Source organism: Equus asinus, chromosome 21 (assembly GCF_041296235.1).
Source record: "Equus asinus isolate D_3611 breed Donkey chromosome 21, EquAss-T2T_v2, whole genome shotgun sequence".
Taxonomy (NCBI): domain Eukaryota; kingdom Metazoa; phylum Chordata; class Mammalia; order Perissodactyla; family Equidae; genus Equus; species Equus asinus.
In genome coordinates this window covers 30022741-30030881 of record NC_091810.1, presented here as the reverse complement: position 1 = coordinate 30030881, position 8141 = coordinate 30022741, and the positions used below count along the sequence as shown (strand labels likewise).

General features: G+C 44.3%; 1 long non-coding RNA gene across 1 annotated transcript; it reads left to right on the top strand.

Moving 5' to 3' along the window:
* The first annotated feature begins 485 nt into the window (after nt 1–485).
* On the top strand, nt 486–7127 carry LOC106827939 (uncharacterized). The gene is made up of 4 exons (XR_006517676.2): nt 486–641; nt 2882–3004; nt 3272–3365; nt 3706–7127. It is a non-coding gene; the product is annotated as an uncharacterized lncRNA (long non-coding RNA).
* The last annotated feature ends 1014 nt before the right edge of the window (nt 7128–8141 follow it).

Sequence of the window (8141 nt, the reverse complement as noted above, 5' to 3'; positions counted from 1 at the left end):
CTTGCTGAAGGCATAGGGCCAGTCTTCCTGTGGAACATCTCAGCTTCTCGGCTTGTCTGCCGGCTTCCTTGTTGTGCTGTGCAGCTCGCTGCTTTAGCCCCCTCTCTCCCACACACTGGAATCAGATCTAAGGGTTGATGGATTCATGATACACGTTTTTGGCTAGAATGTACCATAGGGTGATTCTCCATCTAGAACCACACTGTCTAATGTGGTAGCTACCAGCCGCATATCGTTACTTAAATTTAAGCTTAAATTAATTAAAATAGAAAATTAAGTTCCTTAGTTGCATCGGCCACATTTCAAGTGCTCAGTGGCCACCTGTGGCTAGTGCTACCATTTGGACAGTGCAGAGGAAACACTTCCTTCATCACAGAAAGTTCTGCTAGACATGCTAGCTAGAGATTGAGTCCGTTTCTCCACCCCTTAAGTCTGGGCTTGGCTATGTGACTTTTTTTGGCCACTCAGATACTAGTGAACATGATGTAAACAGAGGACTGGAAATGTTTGTGCACAGGGTGTTGCCCCTTTTGCTGCTGAAACCCTGAGACTGCCATGTAAAGAAGCTTGGACTAGCCTACTAGAGGATGAGACACCACATGGAGAATGCCCCCACCTATTCCAGCTAAGGTCTCAGAGATGTGAGTAAAGCCATCCTGGGCCGTCTTGAGGGACCATATAGAGGGAGGCCTCAGCCATCCACCCATCCTTGTCAGCTGCCAGACATGTGAGTGAGACCATCTGAGATCCATCAGCCCCGGGTGAGCCACTACCTGACCACAGAGCTTGTCCAGACAGAAGAACCAACCTGGCTGACCCAGACAGTAATGAAGAACAGTAAATGATTATTGTTTTTAGCTTCTAGATTTTCTGAGTGGTTTATTACTTGGCAATAGATAACTGATACCTGATCAGAAGGAATTGGTATAGTGGTTTTTGCCCCTATGCAGTGGCTTGTTCTCCATCAAACATTCACCTAGTATATAAATGTTGCCTAAATTCATGATTTCATTAGTTTTTAGGAAATGATGTTTTCAACTTCTATCCTTCCTTCTGCACTTATTAATTGGCATTCTTTGATAAAGTACAGCTTCTCTTCATCAAGTGGGCTAGTTGGTTATCCTGGCATATGGTTCCTACTGGAAGGGCAGAATATTTAATTTTTTCCCTTAATTACCAATTAAAAAGTAAAGAGTTGTTTAATGGCCATCTCATGTGATGCTTTTCTCACTTTCTCTTTTTTGAGTCTCTTTATGAAGTCATGAATTTTGTACATTAAATACATTTTATCAATAATGATTATTATATGATCAAAAAGATGCCCAAATTGTGCCATCATTGGCCATTGGGAGCCCCTTCAGACCACCTTCTATTGCCATACTGATGTAAATCTATTAATATTGGAAAGCTTCCTTGCTTTGTCACAGAACAAGCTATTTCGAGCTCACCCTGAGTCTTTCCTGCCCCAGACCTAGAATCGGCCATTTCTCTGAGGAGTCCTGGGGATGCACTGAAGCACACAATCTGGGCTCCCAAACAGATCTTGAGATGACATTGCTGACAGGCCACTCTGCTTATTGAGATGTAATCTGGAGCCTGCAACGCCTTCTCCCCTCGTCAGCCCCCTGGTTCTAGTCTTTGTTCTCAAGTCTGCTCACCGTGGTTCTCACTCAAGACGCAACCCTCTCCTGTGTTTGACCATTTGGTGGGTTTGCAGCTTGTAGTACATTTCAGAACCCCCCTTCCTTCCTGTTGCACCATTGTGGATTTCACACCAGTTTCTGCTACCTTTGGGTTTGGGGTTTTCTGTCTCCTGAAGATGTTGTCCATGAGTTTAGACTTTTGCTCTCCCTGTTGTGCTCCCTGCTTTTCAGAAGCTAGAGTAGAAAGGTTACAACCTGAGCTGCCATCAATGCCTCCACTCAATCTTCACTCCAAACAAAGGTTGGGCCAGTGAGCAGGTTGATCAGAAGGATCATCCTCCTGATCACCATTATTGGTCAGGGAAGGGCACTGATCTAAATCTATCCAATCAAAAGCCATCTGGGACTTTTCCTAGAACTGTTGAGCTCGAGGGGCTGAATGGATGAAAGCCTGGAACTGCTAGGAGCTCTCTGGCTCCGTCCCGGAGAGAATCTGGCTGAAATTGAAACCAACATGGAGGAGAGGATAAAAGGTTGAGAGAGACAGATTTCTGAGGACCTTATTGAACACTGGGGTCCAGCTTTATCTGAAACCAGCCCAAACCTAGGTTTTTCATTTACGTAATTTTTGAAAAGTCCTTTTAATTAAATAAAGCAATTAAGATGAAGCGTCTATCCCAGTGAGTGGCACACAGTAAGTCCCCAACATATGCTATTATTATTATCTTTGAAAACTAATTTGTTAGGTTTCTATCATTTGCAAGTGCAATAATAATAGCAAAAGAAAATAATTCCAAAGATTTCTGGGGATTGTGCAAGGCACTTTATGTATTATTTCACTAAATCCTCACTTCATGCCCTGACATAAGGATTCTTAGTCCCTTTTCAATGACTTAAAAAGGAGCCGAGGCTTCAAGAAGCTGAAGAAAGCTGGTCAGGCAGCTAGCGAGCCGCAGAGCTAAAGATTTCAACCTTCGCAGTTTGAGTCTGGAAGCCAAGTTCCAAATCACTTAAAAACTGTTTGTGATTTAAAAAGAATTAAAGGTATAGGCACTTAATCAAAAGCAGCCAGAAAATCACCTGTGGCATTGTCCTTAGTCAAGAAAGACGTCTGTGTGTTTAGAATCTAAGCTTCATGAAAGGCTCATGAAGTTGGAAGCTGTTCTGATTCTCCCAGTAGCACGCCATCGTGCCTTCACACCAGATTTTATAATCAAATGCCCAATTTTGCTTTGCAGAATTCTTCATGTTGATTTCTTTGAAAACTGCCAGTTAAAACAATGTGCGGAGTAGCTGAACAATCGAAGCTGGTGGGATGAGGAAGACCGGATTTCCAGGACGATGCCTCACTCGTTGAGAAGGTATGTTACCTAGCTTTCTCTTGCTCCTGAAGACCTGGAATTTCCCCTCCTAGAGAAATATGAACAGCATGTTTCAAAATATGCACTCTTTACCATTTAATGAAAATGATTCCATTAAAATGTTACAAATTGAATTAAATTACTACCCATTTTTCTTTTTAAACATGCTTAATAATAAATAAGTTTATCCAAAGTGATGTTATCATTATAGATTCATTTTCACGCCATTTCTTTATAGCACCTTTGTCACAATCTTCTCATTAATAGGCACTCATGCTTTTCTACATCGTTGCTAAAAAAAGAAAAAGAAAAAAATGAAAATACTGTCATCAGCATCTAACTGAAACTTCTCTGGGGAAAGGTATTTTTAAAAAAGTATAATTATATTGCTTTTAATGTCTAATGATAATTCCTTTTATTTACAGCCAGGCTGCCTCTGGGAAATTAGTTATGGAGACACCAAAATGGCAATAAAATTCTGATTTACTTTTCCACATTTTCAGCCAGTGCGCAACACTCCAATGGGATAAAAAAAAGTATTGTAAATATTGTAAAATGGATATTACCCATTTTACAAGCAAGGAATCATAGGCTTAGAAGGGTTTAAGTAAGCTCACATGCTCACAGCTAGTAAATGAAAGGGTATCAACCTGGATGATGCTAATATGCATGCTTGTAACTTTTACTTTTTCTCTTCTAAGGAGAATTCATTGAAGACTTGGGAATTACAGAAATAGCCCACAGAGGATAATTCACATCTGCTCCAAGAGTCTTTACTTCCAGAGCCTGGAGCCCTGAACTCATCTTCAGGGATCTTAACTGCTTCTCAGGAGACCCTTGCAAGTCAGGGATCAACTGAAGCCACCCATGGAGGAATGAGTCTTCCTAAAAGTGGGAGTAAAGTCTTCCCCAGTGTGGTATAGTTCCCAGGGTGCCTAAGTCCTACCTTAGCACCTCACCCAACACACACTGTGGTCTGACGCAAATGGCCAGGACTGGACTGTTGCAGCTGAACCAGGCCAGGTTCCCAGTGGGGGCTGCTCGCTCTGTGTGTGAAGCCATCACCCTGTGCATAGCTCTCTACCAAGCCCAGGACAGTCTTTCTTCTAACCCGATGTGAAGGAAACCTGACTTGGCCAACACTCATAATCTCCATGAGAAACACATAGACAGCGCTAATACTTTTTTCTGACATAGGATACTTTCAATTTAGCTTTAGGAGAAAAGAAACTCTCTCCCGCCCTTCTGTTGCACCCTCACTTTACGGGACTAACCAGAACACAGACAGCTTGCATCATCTGCCTTTGGGTGACTTCCCAGATTTGAATATTGGCTCACAAGTCTTGACTAGCAGTGCCCAGCAGAGGGGACCTCCTAGAACAAAGGGTGACTTTGTTCCCAAGGCAATCTCCACCCTAGACAGCAAACATTTTGAAATCCTGAAACTGACAGTTTCCAACTTCAAAAAAGGTTAACCTCTGCCTGCTCCCAGCGCCCTGTTCCATATGGAACACAGCCACACAGATGCTTAGTGCCAGGCAAGGCAGAATGGAAAAACCCCTAAGGCTGTGTCTGTCACGCACAAACCATCTGATAGAAATGGAAAGTTGATTCCAAATAACCGGTGGTTTCATGTTGGAGATCACAAGTACCTTAGGTTCTGCGGAATTTTCAGTTTTCATCCAGGGTAGGGGATGGGTGTTAGAGAGACCCACGTGGATGGCTTCTACTTTCCAGAAGTGGTCAGCAGTCCCATGCATGAAAGTGTTCCCCCTGACCTTCCATGGCACTTTGTCTGAACTTCCAGGGTCACTGCCTACCTTCTACTTCATCCTTATTTTGGAGATAGTACAGCATAGAGGAAAGAACCAGGCTTCAGGTCTCAGAGATCGGGGAGGAATCTCCATTCTCATATGGGGTTTTTTTTGAGGAAGATTAGCCCTGAACTAACATCTGCTGCCAATCCTCCTCTTTTTGCTGAGGAAGACAGGTCCTGAGCTAGCATCCGTGCCCATCTTCCTCTATTTTATATGTGGGACACCTACCACAGCATGGCTTGCCAAGCGGTGCCATGTCCATACCTGGGATCCGAACCGACAAACCCTGGGCCACAGAAGCAGAACGTGTGAACTTAACCGCTGCGTCACTGGGCCGGCCCCTCCATTCTGCTTCTTACTAGCTGTGTCATCTTGAGCAAGTAGCTTTAACATCCAGATCCTCAGTTGCCTCATCTATTATTTACATTTTGATGATGGCGAAGAATAAATGAGACAATATATGCAGAATATTTAGCACACACCTGGCGTGTGGTGGGTGCCCTAGAAATAGTATCTTCTCTATCTGAACTCAGCTTTTTGAGAGCAGGATTCATGTTTTATTATATCCACCCCCTGCTCCCACCCCCAATAGCCACGAACCTACCATGTGCCTTCTTGTACTTGACACGTGTTCAGTAAATATTTGCTGAATGCTGAATACATGAATAAATAAGTGAATGTGAAAACTGCTTACAATGCCTAGAGGACCACATTTAAGCCAATAATCTCATATTTTGAGTAATGGAGAGCAATATCTGCTATCCGGCAGACAACATTATCAGAAATAATAAGGAAGCATGCAGAGTTTGTGAAAGGTCAGTGTGCACGTCCCTTGAACGGTTGGCACTTCCGCTAAGGCTGCACAGAGCAAACAGCCAGTCAGGATTTAGCACGGACCTTCTCCATCACACTTCAGCCCAGGAGAGCAAAGCAAGTGGCCTTGGAAACAAGGATTCCATCAATGACTAGTCAAGCAGCATCCAGGAGGGTCCCACAGGGTGCCAGGCACCACGTTAAGGGTCAGGAAATAGACCTGAAAGACAGAACTGCTGCTCTTGAAAGCTCACAGCCTGCTGGAGAAGGCAAGTGAGGCGAGAATCCTGGCTGTGTGGTAAGCAGGGCAGATATAGATGATAAGATTTCGGGGTGTGGCAAGGACTCCCTTGCCTAATATTCTCTCCTTCTCAGCTATTGGGCCTGGAATCCCCTATTTCTCAGACTCTGGGACTAGATCAAGCTGTATCTGATCCCATATCTGTAGCAGTCCTTGGCGCCTTACAGCCCAAATCCTTGATCCTTATGTGAGAATGGCTACTTCTGACCCAATTTTCAGGTTAATCCTGAACAAAGACAGGATTCCTTCAAATCAACACTTGTGGTTCAACGTTCATTCTTCTTTTAGTTATGGAAATGGTCCTGAAGGTCTGTGATGTGCTGGACATTGAGGACGGCGTGGAGCCCAAGGAGCTCTAGGCCACGTCTTTAGGGGACCGGTCTGAGGGCCAAGACAGACAAACAAGTGACTAGAGCCCCACGTACTGACAACTATGAGGAGCGAAGAACAGGGAGCTCGGGAAATGCACAGCAGGGCGACTGAATATAATTTAAGGGTAGATCCGTGTGAGACCAGAAGGATAAATAAGGACACTCAGGGAAGAGAAAGGCTCATATCATGATCGTTAGAACAGTGGGGTCTAGGATCCGATGGCCTGGCTTCAAATCCCGGGCAGGTCAATTAACCCATCTCAGCCTCAGTTTCCACAGTTGAAAAATGAGAACAGTAAAAATTCTTACCTCATGCATTATTGTCCTCACAGGTAAAGATTAAAGAGAATATATATATGTATATATGCGCCCATTATCACCATATCTGACACATCAGAAGGCTTCATAAGGATAATGACTATTAAGGGATGAGAGTGACAAAGAGTTCTCAGTATTGTAGGAATAGCACACGTGGAGATAAGGAAGAGAAAAAATAAGGCTGAGGAATTGGTAGGAGTTTATTATAGCTGAATCCTGCATGAGAAGTAGGGAGTGTCTAGAATCCATTTTGGATAAGCAGGGACCAGGGGCATCACCTGTGTCTCCAGTTCAGCCCTGATGCGGGGCCTTTCTTTTGGATCTCTGGGTTTCTGACTCATTACAGGGGTCCAGCCCTGTGACTGGCCCCACAGACAGATTTCCCTCTCAGTCACTGTTCACAAGTTTTTATTGTAGTCACCTCTTATAGCCCACCTCTGTCTTAGGCTTGTTGTATATTAGTTGGGAATCATTTGGTCGCAAGTGACAGAAATTGACTCACCAAAAAAAAAAAAAGGAAAAAAAAGGAGAGCTGCAAATTGTGGTCCACATAACTCAGAGCTCTATGCACAGTCATGGCTGGACCCAGGTATTCAAATGTTCTTGGTAATCTTTCCCCATTCCCATTGTTCTGCCTTCCCTTTATGCTGGCTTCCTTCTAAGCCATTCTTTTGTCTATGGTAGCAAGGTGGCTGGGAGAAATTCTACATTTATATTCTGTGAGCCTGGCAACCCTAGGAGAAAGATGCTTTCTCTTTTCCAAAAGCTCCAGGGTTCACTCTCATCGGACTAACTTGGGTCATTAGAGCGAGCAGAGTGGAATATACTGATTGGCCAGTCCTAGGTCATTCATCTACCCTGGGAGCCAAAGGTCAAGATCAGCTCCACCAGAGTCTTGTGGACTGAATGGTAGGGGGAGAGATGGTTTCTGGGCCAGTCATTTGCCTGTTTGCTCTAAGATCTCTGCTCTGCATCACAGATAACTCTAGATCCTTGATGTCGTGGCCTTCTGGTTCCCAGGTAGATTCTGCGAATTGGAAGCACTGATGGAAGATTAGAGGACAGGAAGAGAGGGAAGCCAACGTACTTATCCAACGTATTTATCCACCTTACTTTGCTTCAGGCAATGTCGCAGACAATGCTGTGTCTCCTCTGGGGCCCCTCCCTTCAGTCCCAGTTTCTGCTGATCAGGCCCCTCATAGTTCTAGCTGCCACCAGATGGCCCTGGACTTTGGCAATGTTGCCTCCTTCCTCGACTCTCCAGCCTTGAGTGTGGGAGAGATTTCCTGCTGATGCTAAGCACAGGGTAGCCTTGTCGCCCTTTGTTTGGCCTCTCAACCCTTCCATTAACTGCATAACTAGTTTCCAGTATACATTCACTCGATTGGAAAGATCTGGAGTGGCTCTGTTGTGCCAACTAGACCCTGACTCATACAGTTCCAAAAAGGAAAATCCAGGAAACAGCATGAGTGTCGGTCAGGCAGATCAATAGATGCCCACTGCAGATTGAATCCTGG